General features: G+C 37.6%; 1 protein-coding gene across 2 annotated transcripts in view; it reads left to right on the top strand.

Annotated features, from left to right (window-relative positions):
- Positions 1-15465, top strand: part of LOC150090421 (lysophosphatidylcholine acyltransferase 1-like) — a 347274-nt gene that overhangs the window by 64084 nt on the left and 267725 nt on the right. The window lies entirely within an intron of this gene.

Below are 15465 nucleotides of genomic sequence, written 5' to 3'. Positions count from 1 at the left end.
TTTGTCAATGTTAAACTTCAATTCCCATTTTTCAGCCCAGCTGTTTTAATTTTCCAGATCTTATTGACAGCAGCATACTGTGATTACTGCCCTTTACCCACCATTCCAACCTTTTTATCATTTTTAGACATTAAGTCTGATATACCCTCATCAGTACCATTAATAAATATAGAAAACAACAATGGACACAGCACTTAACCCTGTGGGACACCACTAATATCTGAAGAGCAGTGTCCATTGATAACCACTCTGTGTATTCTCCTTCTCAACCATCCCTTTATCTATAGCAGTAACTTTCCCTTAATGCCACACTGCTCCAATTTGTATACCAGTCTTTTATGTGAAACTTTCCTGAAATACAAGTAAAGGCATACCTCGATTAACAAATAGGATGCGTTCCACGAAATTACTTCGTTAAGCGAAACTTCGTTTTCAGAGGTAAAAATACTATGGCCAGAATAGGGATACGTTCCTACGTAAAGAAAATGAAAAGCTTTTTCTCGAACAAAGAAAAGTTTTATTAAATAAACAGTCAACTTACATACAAAGTGAAATCACATTTTAAAATATGAGGTTAAAGTTGATTGTTTATGCTTTTTTTTCTCTTTCATTTAACAATTGCCTATACTGAGTTATTGCATTTAACACTGATCGCTTAACTATAACACTTCTTCCTAAATCAGGATCATTTTCACTAAAAAAATTTAAAACGTTTTCAATGTCATTTAAGCACCTTTTTAAATCTTTGGTTGTTAACACTTTTTCGGCAGGAACTTCTTTAACTTCGCCTTCATTATCTTTGTCTTCGTTGCTAACAAGGTTTTCTAAATCTTCCACTGAAAAACCATCATCTTCTGCATTCAATAAATTTATAACATCCTCTTCATCGACATTTTCGAAACCTATTGATTGATCCATCTGGATAACTTCATTTCTAATTTCTTGGATGTTATTTTCTTCTTCTAGTACAACTTCTGGCCATATTTTGCGCCAAACTCCATTTAAGCATTTCTTAGTGACTTCTTTCCAAGAACTATCAATGTTTTCAATTGCGTTTTTAATGGTGTAGTTTTTCCAAAAAGTTTTAACTGTCATTTCCTCTTTATCCTCTAGTTCAGGTAAATTGCTTAAAATTCGACGCAGATAATAAGCTTTAAATGATGCTATTACTCCTTGATCCAATGGTTGAATCAGGAAAGTTGTGTTTGCTGGAAGAAACACAACTTTGACAGGAATGCATGTGTCCAACGTGTTAAGATCAGTAGGATGTCCCGGAGCATTGTCTAACAACAAAAGAGCTTTTTCTTCAAAGTTGTTTTTTTTGACAATACCGTTTTACTCCAGGACAAAAGTGGTTAACAAACCAATCAGTAAATAACTCCTTGGTAACCCACGCTTTTCTATTTGCTTTCCATATTACAGGTAAATTCATTTTTATGTTACCTTTTAACGCCCTCGGATTTTCTGAATGGTAAACTAATAACAATTTTAATTTATAATCGCCAGAGGCATTTGATCCAAAGAGTAACGTTAAACGGTCTTTGGCTGCTTTGAACCCAGCAGCTGATTTTTCTTCAATAGAAATGAAGCTTTTTGTTGGTAGTCGTTTCCAGAACAAACTGCTTTCGTCAACATTGAACACCAAATTTGGTGGAAAATTTTCACATTCAATTATTTCCTTTAGTTTTTCTGGAAACTTATTTGCAGCTTCTCCTGTTAATTTTACACTATGAATCCTGGCCCGTTTTTTTAAATTTCTCGAACCAACCACGAGAAGCCCTAAAGGTTTCCGTAATTTCTTCAGTTTGTTTAGATTTCAGGTGATTAAACAAAAATAATGCTTTTTCTTGAATCACCATTTGACTTAAAGGCATATGACATTGTGACATATCATCTGTCCACAAACTTAACATTTTCTCCATTTTTTTCTAAAATTGGATTCCTTAAGCGAGTTAATTTTGCCGCTGTAACATCTGTACAATTCTGAGCAGACTGTTTTATTTTTTCTGATTGACTTAGTATGGTTGTTAAAGTTGATTGCGCTAATCCTAAAGAATGTGCCACATCGGATTTTCTTTCGCCGCTTTCAACACGTCGTACGATATTTAGTTTAGTTTCCAAAGAAATTGCTTTTCTTTTCTTTGATTCTGACATTTTAATTAACTAAAACAAAAATATTTCTATTAAAATTTACAAAATCTACGTTATGTAATGCTACAAAGAACCTACGTCGATTATTGCAATGCGCCACACTGAAACAACGTCAATCATGTAAACAACAACTAAATTATGCGACTGACGCGCAAAACTGTTATAACAGACACGCCCGCAGCTCGGGAGCACTCGGGAATACGTAACGAGTCGCCGTCAGTCACCAATCGAATGATTGTCGGGCGTTGGTCTTAAATTGGAATATTTTTTTATGTTAAATGGGGCTTGAAATTGCCGACTTTGTTATATCGAGGCTTCGTTATCAGAGGTAACGTTAACCGAGGTATGCCTGTATATGATATCAAAATTATTTTTTTCATACAGGTCCTTTGTGACTGCATCATAACAGAAGCGAGTCATTGATAGGCACTGCAAAATTGCAGCACCACCCAGCTTTTTAAATCTAAATATACAGTCAACGCAGTTATATGAAATTGTGTGAAGAAGAATGCAATGCCTTGAATATTTTTATTAACAGGTCCTGCATATAGTATACTCATCCTCTATTTCCAATAATAATTTCAATAATAAACAAATAAAAACATGAAATCATTTTCAACTTTGAAGTTTAGCAGTAGGTGGGATTGCGTGCTACACAGTTCCACATTTTGGTTCCAGTGGTTCAGTGAATGCCTATTGGCAGGTTGCCAATACTCATTTTTTACAGGTGTAAAACGAGTCAAAGGAACTGCGGAGCGAGCAATACCGATTTGAACAGTGCACCAAACTTGAATGAAAATGGTATTAATCTATTTTCGACAAATAAAAACCAAAGCATGGATTTTATTTTTAAATAGAATTTCGAGATTACCCAAGTCTGTTAATGGTAAGTGTCCAGTTAATGTTTTGTAGTATTTTTACCTTGCCTATTATTATTACCATCTATGTCTGCATGTCTTACAACTAAGGCAATTTAATGTAACTTTAAGAAGCAGCACCCCCTATACATCAGATTCACAAGCCACCACTGCATCATAGTATTCAATCAAATTGATGAGACAAAATCTTCCATTAACAAACTCATGCTGTGACTGAAGTATAACTACCCTCTTGTCTAGTTAGTCTTGCATTACTTTTTAACCAGTGACACTATTATTGTCTAGTTAGCCTTGCGTTACTTTTTAACCAGTGACACTATTATTTTCCCTGTAACAGAAGTTAAGCTGACAGGTTTGTAATTACTCATGTGACCATTTTATCCCCTTTGTAAATTTGGGATACATCAAATATCCCCAGTTCACAGGGACCTCCCTCGAATCTGAAGATGCTATATAATTATGGCTCATGGTTTGCTTACTTCCTTATCTGTTTCCTTTAATATAACTGGATAGATCCCATCCAACCCAGATGCATTTTTTATGTTTAACTTCAATTTCTTTTCCACTTCCCTCTCAGTTTCATAAATTGATTCAGCTCCCTGTCAGAGTTTGATAAACTTCTGGTATCTACCTCTGCTGCATGTATTAGCTACATCCTTTCAAGAAGGATGTAGAGCTGATGGAATGAGTACAGAGAAGGGCAACAAGATTAGTGAATGGAACAAAGGGTTGCTCTTACGAAGAAAGGCTTAAGTTTTGCAAATTACAGTGTGTGGAGACTAGGCACCGGCGAGGTGATCTGATAGAGGTGTATAAAGCGTTGAATAGTTTGAGCATGCTCAATGCTGATGGGATTCTTCCTCTTGCTCAGAATAATTGCCTGAGAGGGCATAAATTCTCATATGATGAGAGCCTTGTCGATCAATTCGGCCCTGGAGGGATTGTGCAAGGCTCAAGGGGTAGAATTTTTTTCAGCCTGGACTGTACTTGTTAACAGGAGAGATTGCTTCTACAGGGATGGGATACACTTAAATAGAAAGGGTGCAAGAATTTTTGCTGATGCTGTCGAGGCAGTGTTAGGTGGGTCGGAAAACTGCTAGTTGGAGGGGGGGGAATACAAGGACTAATAGATTAACAGTAACCACTGGCAGAGGTGGAAGTGATTCTTGCACTGCTTCTATTGAAATGAGCAGAAGCCTGAAAAACAAGATGCAGGATATTTCAGACACTGCTGGGAGTCATTGCGGTACAAGTAAACACATGGGTTGTGTTAGGGTAGCTAGGAATAGAAACAGGTGCATGTATACCTGCGTGTACACCAATGCTAGGAGTTTGGTAAATAAATTTGATGAATTTGAGGTATTGCTCAAAACATCAAAGGCAGATATTGTTGGGATATCAGAGACGTGGTGTCACACAGATAAAATGCGGAACTGGAATTTGGGGAATACAATGTGTGTAGAAAGGATAGACAGGACAGGAGGGGAGGAGGGGTTATGCAATTAGTTAAGAAACACAAAGTCCAAGCCAGTCGATATCGATGGACAGGGCAGTGTCGAGTCAGTTTGGAGTGACATAAGCATAGGAAAATCAAAATTGAGAGTAGGAGTGTGCTATAGGCCTAATGACTCTGATGAGTATAATAAGATATTGTACAGAGAAATAGAGTGGGCCAATAACTCAGAGAGTCTTATAATGGGGGATTTTAATTTCCCAGATATTGACTGGAATTTGTGGGTTGGTCACTCGCACACTAACAAGGCTTTTGTGGATTTATTGGATGATTGTTTTCTACATCAGCATGTTCGTGAGGCAACAAGAGGGAGCAATACTCTTGATCTGATTATCAGTAGTGATTCTTCATGCATTAAGAATCTGCAGATAAATGAACCACTAGGTGGCAGTGATCACAGTGTGTTGAAGTGGGATTTACTCAAGGAGGTAACTACCATCAGAGATAGTCTCAGACCATCATGGTCTGAGACCATGATGGTCTGAGACAGTATTTAAATTCTATACAGTGGGACCAACTGATGATGTTACCAACAGCAAACTCAAAATGGGAAGCATTCAAGGAACTAATCTTGGAGGCTACCAGGCTTTACATACCAACTAAGAAATATTGTTCAAGGTTTAGGCCTAAATGGTTGTCAGATGAACTAATGAGACATGTGGCAGAGAAGAAAAATGCATGGGATACATAAAAATTAATGGGTGACATGGAAGCCTATGATAGATATAAGTTGGTCTGTAACCGAGTCACAAAGGAGATTAGGCAGGAAAGGCAGACTACGAAAAATCCTTGGCAAAGGATGCAAAGAAAAACAGAAAAGAGTTCTTTACCTATTTAAACTCAAGAAGGAAAGGGATGAATCAGATTGGTCCACTGGATATTGATGGTTTAACAGTTGAGGATCCTGCTCAGGTGGCTAACAATATAAACGAGTATTTTGCATCTACATTCACGCATGAGGAGTTATTCAGGAAGGAGAATGATGTAGGTAAAGTAAACATTGGCAGTGAGCTGGATAATTTTGTAATAACTGAGAGGAAAGTGGAGGAGAGATTGTTGAGGATAAACATAAAAAAGGCACCTGGGGTGGATGGGATCTATCCAGTTATATTAAAGGAGGCAGCAAAGGGAGTAAGCAAACCCCTAGCCATAATTATGAGAGCTTCTTTGGACTCAGGGGAGGTACCCATAGACTGGAGATGTGCAAATGTAACCCCAATTCACAAAGGAGGATCAAAGGTTGACACAAGTAATTATAGACCTGTTAGTTTAACTTCTGTTCCAGGAAAATTAATGGAGGCACTGGTTAAAGAAGCACTGCAGGATCATCTAGACAAGAATTCAGGTATAGCTCAGACGCAGCATGGTTTTGTTAAGGGCGGGTCTTGCGTGACCAATTTGATTGGATACTATGATGTAGTCACAAAAGAACTAGATGCAGGGAATAACTTTGATATTATATATTTGGATCTTAGAAAGGCTTTTGATACTGTTGCACATGGAAGACTGCTGCACAAATTGGAGCAGTGTGGCATTGGAGGCAAATTGCTGCTATGGATAAGGGGATGGTTGAGTGGCAGAAGACAGAGAGTGGTAATCAATGGACACTGCTCAACGTGGACTAATGTTATTAGTGGAGTTCCTCAGGGTTCAGTGTTGGGTCCGTTGTTGTTTTCGGCGTTTATGAATGATATTGATGATGGGATATCAAGTTTAATGTCCAAACTTGCAGATGATACAAAGGTTGGCAGGGTTGTTAAGGACACCACTGACGCTATGCTGCTGCAACAGGTTCTGGAAAGGTTGAACAGATGGGCTGAGAGGTGGCAAATGAAGTTTAACATTGACAAATGTAAAGTACTACATATGGGAAACAGTAACCCCAGAGCAACATATCAACTCTGCGATACTACACTGACAGTGGTGGAGAATGAAAAGGACCTGAGGGTTATTGTGCAGGCAGATATGAAGTTCTCTGAGCAGTGCAGACGAGCTGCAAGAGTAGCTCATGGTGTCTTGTCAATGATATACAGGAATTTTTCTAGCAGGGATAAGGAGGTGGTTATTCCCTTGTATAAGGCAATGGTTAGGCCACATCTTGAGTACTGTATACAGGTCTGGAGGCCTCATTTCAAGAAGGATGTAGAGCTGCTGGAACGGGTACAGAGAAGGGCAACAAGATTAGTGAATGGAACAAAGGGTTGCTCTTACGAAGAAAGGCTTAAGTTTTGCAAATTACAGAGTCTGGAGACTAGCACCGGCGAGGTGATCTGATAGAGGTGTTTAAGGCTTTGAATGGTTTGAGCATGCTCAATGCCAATGGGATTCTTCATCTTGCTCAGAATAATCAGCTCAGAGGGGATAAATTCAAATTGAGGAAGGACGGATGTCGGATAGATGTGCGGAAATTTGCGTTTGACCAGCGGGTGGTTGGTTGGTTGGTGGAACCGATTTCCATCACTTGTTGTTGAAGCTGATAGCCTAAACAAATTTAAGGCTCAACTGGACAGGTATTTCGAGCGAACGGAGGGGTGAAATGGGAGTGGTGTGTGTTTTTTTTTTTTTTTTTTTTGGCTGATGCTGAATAAGCTTGCTTTCTTGCATCATATGCCTCTACTAATGCTAATGCTAATTCAAATTGAGGAAAGACAGATGTAGGATAGGTGTGCGGAAATTTGCCTTTAGCCAGCGGGTAGTGGGTTGGTGGAACAGACTTCCATCCCTTGTTGTGGTAGTTGATAGCCTAAATAAATTTAAGGCTCAGCTGGACAGGTATTTCGAACGAACGGAGGGGTGAAGTGGAAGTGTTTTTTTTTTTTTTTTTCTTTTGGCTGATGCTGCGTAAGCTTGCTTTCTTGCCTCATATGCCTCTACTAATGCTCATTAAAGAATTCCTCAGGTGTGAATGTAGATACAAAATGCCTATTCAGCCTGTCAGCAACCTGAGCAGAATTATCATCAGTTAAACCATCGACCTCAAGTGGACCAATGCAATTCAAATCATTCCTTGTACTGGTAATATAAGTAAAGAATTCTTTAATGCTTTTTCTTGGCATTTTTTGCCAGAAACGTCTTGTAATCTGCCTTGGTTTGCCTATCTTCCTTTTTGACTTGCAGCCTGTTTTATATGTATCATAGGCTTCTGTATCACCTATTAATTTATATGCATTCCATGTATTTTTCTTCTCTACTAATCTTTCTTTCCTAAAATGAGCCCTTCTGAACTGTACTCAAGATGTGTCCTGACCATTGCCTTATACAATGGGATAATCACTTCCTTATCCCTGCTAGCAGAATTCCTGTATATCATTGACAAAACCCCATGAACTGGCCTTTCAGCCTAACTGCACTGCTCAGAGAACTTCATATATGACTTAAAACCATAGGAAGCAAAATAATGTTGTAAACTAAAATAATGTAAACAGTGAAGACTTCTTTACTTACGTAGACTAGAAGGAAGGGGATGAATCAGATTTTTCAACTGTTGATGATCCTACTCAGGTAGCTAACAAACTAAATGAGTATTTTGCATCTACATTTACACATGAGGAGTTATTCAGGGAGGGAAATGCCAGAGGTGAATTAAACTGTAGCAGTGAGCTAGATTATTTTGAAATAACTGAGAACAAACTGGAGGAGAATTTTTTAAGATAAACATAAGAAAGGCAACTGTTGTAGATTCGATCTATATGGTTATATTAAAGGAGGCGGCAGAGGAAGTAAGCAAACCCTTAGCCATAATTATGAGAGTTTCCTTGGACTCAGGGTAGGTACCCATGGACTGGAGATGTGCAATTGTGACCCCAATTCTCAAAGGAGGATCAAGGGCGACACAAGTAATTACAGACCTGTTAGTTTAACTTCTGTTCCAGGAAAATTAATGGAGGCACTGGTTAAAGTAGCACTGCAGGATCATCTAGACAAGACTTCAGTTATAGCTCGGATACAGCATGGGTTTGTTAAGGGGTAGTCTTGTCTGACCAGTTTGATTGGATACTATTATGTGGTCACAAAGGAACTGGATGCAGGGAATAATTTTGATATCATATATTTGGATCTTAGAAAGGCTTTTGATACTATTGCACAGGGAAGACTGCTGCACAAATTGGAGCAGTGTGGCATTGGAGGCAAATTTTTGCTATGGATAAAGGGATGGTTGAGTGGGAAAAGACAGAGAATAGTAATCAATGGACACTGCTCTTTGTGGACTAATGTTATTAGTGGAGTCCCCCAGGGTTCAAGTGTTGGGGTCCATCGTTGTTTTCTGCATTTATTTAATGATATTGATGATGATATATCACGCTTAATGTCCAAGTTTGCAGACGATACGAGGGTCGGCAGGGTTGTTAATGCCACTATGTTGCTGCAACAGGATCTAGAAAAGTTGAGCAGATGGGCTTCGAGGTGGCAACCGAAGTTTAACATTGAAAAATGTGAAGTACTACATATGGTAAGCAGTAACCCCAGAATAAACGTATCAACTCTGTGGTACTACACTGACAGTGGTAGAGAATGAAAAGGATCTGGGAGTAATTATGTAGGCAGATATGAAGTTTTCTAATCAGTTCAGATGGTCTGCAAGAGTTCATGGTCTCGTCAATGATATACAGGAATTTTTCTAGCAGGGATAAGGAGGTGATTAACCCTGTTGATTGGATTCTTTCTTTTGCTCAGAATAATCACCTGAGAGGGCATAAATTCAAATTGAGGAAAAACGGTTGTAGGATAGATTTGCCTATGTTTGCCTTTTGCCAGCGGGTGGTTGATTGCTGGAACAAACTATCAGGCAATAGTCAGGCCACACCTTGAGTACTGTATATAGGTCTGGAGCCTAATTTTAAGAAGGATGTAGAGCTGCTGGAATGAGTACAGAGAAAGGCAACAAGATTAGTGAATGGAATGAAGAAAGGCTTAAGTTTTGCAGATTACAGTGTCTGGAGACTAGTCTCCTGTGAGGTGATATGATTGAGGTGTATAAAGCCTTGAATGGTTTGAGCATGCTCAATGCTGATTGGATTCTTTCTTTTGCTCAGAATAATCACCTGAGAGGGCATAAATTCAAATTGAGGAAAAACGGTTGTAGGATAGATTTGCAGATGTTTGCCTTTTGCCAGCAGGTGGTTGATTGCTGGAACAAACTTCCATCTGTCTTTGTAGAAGTTGATAGCTTAAATAGATTCAAGGCAGAACTAGACAATCATCTGGAGCGAGTGGATATGAAATGAGAAGGGGTTTTTTTTTTTTTTTTTTTTTTGTTTGGTTGATGCTATATAGGTTTGCTTTCTTGCATCATGTGCCTTTACTAATACAAAAAAAAAAAAAAAAAAAAAAATGCAAATACATGTCCATACCATGTTAAACGCTTTTCTTTAACAGTGTCAATAATATTCTTTTACTCTTCCATGTTCTCTCTTATTTAACATATTCAATGAATTGCAACCCCAAGGGGGTTGCAACTCACATCTGGGGAATATGGGCTTGGCACACCCAGGGTCCTGAGCTGGATATCATCATTCTTCTCTTTCTTGGTGATTCCTTCTACTTCTGTCAATCTCTCTCTCTCTCTCAGGAATTTTTAACTTGGGAATTTTTTTTTTTTTGGCTGGTGCAGCATAAGCCTCAGGCTTCCTTGCACCATATGGCTAATAATAATAATAATAATAATGTCTGCATTCCATTTTCTGTCTCTTCTAGTTCTTGCTGATCGTCTCCAAAAATCCACTTCTGAAATACGGAGGAAGAGGAGTGGCTGTTCGGATACAAAAACTGTTAAATGGTATACTGAGAGGAGAAGAAATACCGAAAGAAATGACAACAGGATATATTACATCAATTTATAAGAAGGGCGATCAGAAAAGCTGTTCAAATTATAGAGGAATATGCATCCTGAACCCGCTGTTAAAAATTCTTGGAAAATGGATCAGGAACCATTTAGAAGCATGAATCGAGGTATCAGAAGAACAAAGTGGTTTTTCAGCCGGGAGGTCATGTATAGACCATATCTCAACAGTACGACAGATCCTTGAAAAATGCCAATCGAAAGGAAAAGAAATCTTTATGATTTTCATTGACCTTGAAAAGGCATATGCCAGTGTTCCAAGAAAACTCTTATGTGAAGCACTGAAAGAGGCAAATATTGACGGACAACTGATTAACATTATTAAGACAATTTACAGGAATAATAGATGCAATTTGTTTTGCGCTCGCCTATTCAGCATCCAGGTTTCTGCTCCATACAATAGAAGACTGTACAATCGTTTGAAATATTAGTTCCTTTGTTTTATTCAGGATATTTCTGCTCCATAGAACAGAATTTAACATGCCAGTAGCCTTTCTGCCATCTGCAATTCTCTTATCGATCTCCTGCTTGGGATGATTCATCACTTTGTAACATTGATCCCAAATATTTGAATTTATTGACTTGTTTGATTTTAAAACCTGCAATATTTAGAATGTGTCCTGATCCTGAAGACAACATTTCCATCTTGCTAAAATTTGTTTTTAGACCCCATTGTCAAACAATTGATGACATGCATAGTCTGCACCTTCTAAGTCTTGTACTATCACCACCTGATCGTCTGCCAAAAGTAAATTGTGAATATAAGTATTCTTATTAATCGGCAATCCCATTTTATTGCATTTTTTTGACGAGGATCTTAGGCAGATGTCAATATAAATTTTTAAAAGTGTTGGTGACGTGCAACAACCTTGTAATAAGTCTTTTGAAGTGTGTAATTCAGGTAACAAAGCTGATCTCATTTTAATCCTGCATCTATTATTCCTGTAAATTGTCTTAATAATGTTAATCAGTTGTCCGTCAATATTTGCCTCTTTCAGTGCTTCACATAAGAGTTTTCTTGGAACACTGGCATATGCCTTTTCAAGGTCAATGAAAATCATAAAGATTTCTTTTCCTTTCGATTGGCATTTTTCAAGGATCTGTCGTACTGTTGAGATATGGTCTATACATGACCTCCCGGCTGAAAAACCACTTTGTTCTTCTGATACCTCGATTCATGCTTCTAAATGGTTCCTGATCCATTTTCCAAGAATTTTTAACAGCGGGTTCAGGATGCATATTCCTCTATAATTTGAACAGCTTTTCTGATCGCCCTTCTTATAAATTGATGTAATATATCCTGTTGTCATTTCTTTCGGTATTTCTTCTCCTCTCAGTATACCATTTAACAGTTTTTGTATCCGAACAGCCACTCCTCTTCCTCCGTATTTCAGAAGTTCCATATAAACTCCTCCAGGTCCATGTGATTTGCCCTTCCTTCCTTCCTTTAGCAAGAGTTCCACTTCCCTAACAGAAACTTTTAAGCCTGAGTCTTCTACACGAAAATCCTCCACTGTCTTGAACTCTTCCCTGTCTTCTTTTAAAAGTCCTTCATAGTACCTCATCCAGTCTTTCAAAGGTATTGATTGAAAACCAGCATTGTGTTTATTCTGTTTTCTCAAGTCTTTAAGGACCTCCCACGATTCCGCTGATCGTTTGAAGCCTAATTTGCTATTAATATTCACACATTTCCTTTCTCATTCTTCATTTTTCGCTTCTACTACCAACCGATTGGTTATTTTCTTCTTTTCAACATAAATGTTCCTATGTGCATCATTCCTATCACCCAGCCATTTCTGATATGCAAGTTTCTTTTCCTCTACAGCCGCTCTTACTTTCTCTGTAATTCAGGTCTTTTTTGGTCCTTGGCTCTTTTTTTTTTTGCCTAGGATTTCATGAGCTATTTTTTTTACAATATTTTTTAAATATTCGTAGATTTCTTCAGTATTAATTTTTATCTCTATGTTAATTGCAGCATCCAATCTCTGGGTGAAGTTGTTTCCAATGCTGTTGTCCTAAAGTAGTTCAACGTTAAATTGATCTACTTGTAGCATTTCTTCTTCCCTGCATTGTTGGTTGTCCATGCTTATTTTCTTAATCCAGGTCTTCCTCAGTGTTGTTTTAACAAGAAAATGGTCAGATCCACATTTGGCTCCTTTATAAACTCTGACATCTTTCAATACATATGTCCCTGAATGTTTTGAAATAATGTAATCTATAACTGATCTAATTTGTCTTGTCTCCTCTGACCAAGTATATTTATGGATATCCTTGTGTTGGAAAAATGTTTATTCTCAAGTCGAACTGTTCACAAAGATTGAATAGTCTATCTCTGTTGTCATGCCTCTCTTTCTCTCCAAATCTTCCAATAACTTTGCTATTTTGTTCAGTTCTTACTCTTGCATTGAAATCTCCCATTAAAAATATCTTTGTTCTTAGGGATTTTTTCTATTAGTTCTCTCAGATCTTCCCAAAATTCATCCTTCAAGGTATCAGCCGTGTCATTAGTCGGGGCATATATTCCCAAAATACATATTTCTCTCCCATACATTGGCAATTCCAATGAAATCATTCTTTCATTAATAAATTTCCAGTTTTTGATGTTATGTCTTAATTTCTTTTTAACAGCAATAGAAACTGCTGCTCTTTCGCTCTTATCGAGTCCACTCCAAAAAATGGTAGTATTCTCCCATTATTTCCTCTCCAAATCCCTTTTTCTTTGTCTCCGATAACACAACAGTGTCTAAATTGAATTTTTGCAGTTCATCTGGAAGAAAGTTTCTTTTAGTTGAAAGACCTGGAATATTCCAGCATCCCAAAATCATTGTCCTTTTCCATTTGCTGAGTCATTCCCGAAAGTGCAGTCCGTTTTCATTTTCACTTGTAAGTTGTTTAGCATTTGTGTATTTTTTACGCTGAACGAGAAGCTAGCCTGTTGCAGCAATCCCCAACCTGGGGGACCAGGGTATCTCTCTTAGTCTGGCCCCTACCCATTGACCTGTCCAGCTTGGGAGGCCCTACCAGTAGCTAAGCTACCACCGACTTAACTCTCTGGGTCATAGGGACACGCAAGTCCCACCCACCGCGACAAGGTGGAGAATACCATCGGGGAGGATATTGGTGCATATGCGGCGCCTCTGTAGCCAGGTGGGCAGGAGCAGCAGTGCATTGCACACGCTTCTTGATTAGACCAGGGTTCAAGCCCGTGCCCACCAAATACGGAGGATGCGGAAAGGTCAGGGAATGACCATCGCATATCTTCCCTGAGCAATGTGGCCTTAGTTGCTAATGCTTCTAAAAACCAAATAACAACAGCATATGCAACTAAAACTGTGGGATATTCTGGTTGGCTCTCTGAAGTCTAACCGTCATCATTCTACTATTAATAGGATTGTATCCAAGAAGAGACCTTGAACATTCCTTATTCAATATAACAGTGATGCCATGTTCTTTTACTAGGTTACTTCCAGGAAAAACAACTGAAGACCCATTTCTAGTGTTGAAATGACCTTGTCCAACCAGTGACTTTGGTTGCTTCTAAAATGTCAATTTTGTACTTGTCCATATCATTGATGACTATTTCCATCTTGCCTTCTTTTAAACTTTTTACATTCCATGTGGCCATGTTTACCACCTTCTTTCTTAAAGGAAAGGATGATTGGATAGATTCCATCCACTCCAGGTTCCTTTTTTTTTTTCAATTCCTACTATTAGTTCACACTCTCCCTATATATATTTATATATCTTGTTCAAATTTTCAATCGTTAATAAAATACTTTTTATTCATCCACTCAAGTTCAAATACATTTTTTTAAACTTGTAGTGGATGACACTTGATGTTAATACAGTTTTTTCAAATATTAATTCATTAATTAAATTTAATTAATTAATTTTAGTTTTATATGGAAGAAAAAAATTTCTCTTATATAAGATATTTAGCAGGATATAAATTTAGGAATAAAATTGAAATCAACAGGCAGTAGCTCAATCGGTAAAATGCAAGGATTTCAGTATTTTTCACGTGAAGGTGAAGAATGCGAGTTCAATTCTTGCGAAAATCAATAATTTTTTGATAAATTTTTTGAAGTCGAAAGTCAAAAGTTCGTTGTTGACCTAAGTAGGAATTGACTTTAAAAAATTTTTTTTTATATTACTTGTTTATGTTCAACTTCAAGAATTTCTCTTTTACTTTCCTCTCAGTTATCACAAAATCATTTAGTTCATTGTTAGAATTTGATAAACTTCTGGTATCCCCTTCCCTAAAGAATTAAATTTTTCAGGGCATACAGTGACATCCGGGATTTTGTTTACAGCAGTTTTTGGAGGTGGTGTTTTTTTTTGTTTTTTTTTTTTGTGCAATCTCTGTGACATCAAATAATATGGTGGTATGCCATTTCATTCCACATGGCCGATTTTGAAAGGGGCCATCTTTAATCATAGGAAGAGTGATCATAGAAAAATTTATTCATAGAAAAAAAAAAAAAAAATTTAATCATAGGAAAAAACACTTCCCATTTTTTATGAAGCTTACTTTATATACACAATTAATAAATACAGAAAACAAACAATAATGGGTCCATCACAGAAACCTGTGGGACTTCACTAACAACATTATTCCAAGATGAGCACAAGATTCATTGATGACCACTCTGGAGTCTCTCACTAAACCATCCCTTTATATTGCATGTTTCAGTAGAAGCAGTGCAAGGATCGCTTTCACTTCTGTCTGTGGCTGTTGTTAATCAATTAGCATTAATAGTGCAGATGATGCAAGAAAGCAGCTTATAAAGCATCAGCCAAAAAAAAAAAAAAACACTTCCCATTTTACCCATCCATTGTCTCCAATAGTTTGTCTAGTTCTTCCTTGAATTTATTTGAGATATTCACTTCCACAACAACAGATAGAAGTTTGTTAATAGTTTGTCTAGTTCTTCCTTGAATTTATTTGAGATATTCACTTCCACAACAACAGATGGAAGTTTGTTCCAACAATCAACCACTTGCTGGCTGAAGGCAAACTTCCACATATTTATTCTGTAACAAATCCTTCCTCAATTTGAATTTATGCTTACTCATGTGTGTAG

The sequence above is a fragment of the Mastigoproctus giganteus genome, chromosome 2, assembly GCF_048544385.1.
Source record: "Mastigoproctus giganteus isolate SK-2022 chromosome 2, ASM4854438v1, whole genome shotgun sequence".
Taxonomy (NCBI): Eukaryota; Metazoa; Arthropoda; class Arachnida; order Uropygi; family Thelyphonidae; genus Mastigoproctus; species Mastigoproctus giganteus.
Note: the sequence above shows the minus strand (reverse complement) of the source record. Positions and strands in the feature narration are given on the sequence as shown.